Raw genomic sequence first — 1,390 nt, forward strand, 5'->3', positions numbered from 1 at the left:
CAGGAATGAGCAAACACAGGTGTGGAAGATTTGTGAGCTTTAAAGGAGATTGGGGCTATTTGGGAGTCAAATCTGGTTTTAGTTAGGAGCATCTTCTGCGAAAAATATCCCAAACCACCAACGAAAGACCCCACAGACGGGGCAGTGACGGCTGTCTGCAGCTGCAGCCTGGCCATGACGGCTGGGTCTGGGGCAGTGGCAGCATCCTAACATCCCGGTGACAATGGAACTGCAATGGTCCTGGCATTGCTCCCGCGTCCCGTCGTTTTGCTGCTTGGCATCCCCGGACCACTGCTCGATCTGAAGCCCTGTGTGGAGAAACCCTCCTGCACCGGGTCAGCTCCTCTCGGGTTGGTGTTGTTCAGCGTGTAATTGGGGCTAAGCTGCTTACTTTATGTGGCAGGCTTTCCTTTCTGTCTTTCCCCTTTCCCTTTTGAAGGTGAAGGTTTTATGTGACTGAAATGTGTTAACGCTCCCATAAAAGTAAATGAAACACAAGCGGACGTTTTCTTTTTTTGGGCGCAGATGTGATTGGTTTGGGCCTGATCCAGAGGCCGGGAGAGTGATGATTAGCAGTGCTGAAAAGAAGGGCCAGGAAGTGTTTTCTGTAGGAAAGTGTCATTTGTGGAGCAAAATGTGACATCTAGAAGAGCCAGCTGTGTACCTGTGCTTTGGGGACGTGTTCCTCCCCTCCCTGCTCTCGCAGCCCTGCTCTGACGCTGCAGCAGGAGGGTTGTCTCTACTGTAGAGTTATTTTTTCCAAAGGACCCTTGATACCAAGCTCAGCCCATCCAGCAATTAAGGCTACCCAAATGAGATTGCAGGGCAGAGAGTTTTTTACATCCTAGGAGAGGTCCCTGATGCGGTGGCTGCAGAGATGGGACAGTTTGGCCAGCGTCTGCTCTGCCGAGCTGTGTTTGTCCCTGTTGCTTTACAATGCAGAGGCCAACAGGATGTTTTGCACAGAGCCCATGGCCTCCTGCACACATCCGCTGCTGTTGGTTTCTTATCTTGTTCTGAACAACTCATTTCAGACTCAGCAAAATCAGGAGCAGGGATGGAGTAAGTATTTCCTGACCTTGTTCATAGATGATGACAGGGGACTTTTCCCTTTGCCCTCTGGAAAAGGCACGGACAGGCAAGGTGGTGCAGAAATCTGCCACAAAAACACTCCCAAATCTTATTCCATCCCTACCTGGAGGAGCCACCACTTGGTGGATAAGTTGGCTGCGAAAGGCTGGTGGGACTTCATCATGCCCCGTGTTCCCTGAGGCCGGGTGGTGGCCGGACCACTTTCCCCATCTGCTGGGGACTCATGGTGAGAAGCATCTCCAAATGACGGGGCTTCTGCCTGGCTTTGGAGGCCACCATCCCTGTGGCAAATGCAGAA

The sequence above is a fragment of the Pygoscelis adeliae genome, unplaced genomic scaffold (assembly GCF_000699105.1).
Source record: "Pygoscelis adeliae isolate BGI_AS28 unplaced genomic scaffold, ASM69910v1 Scaffold314, whole genome shotgun sequence".
Classification (NCBI taxonomy): Eukaryota; Metazoa; Chordata; class Aves; order Sphenisciformes; family Spheniscidae; genus Pygoscelis; species Pygoscelis adeliae.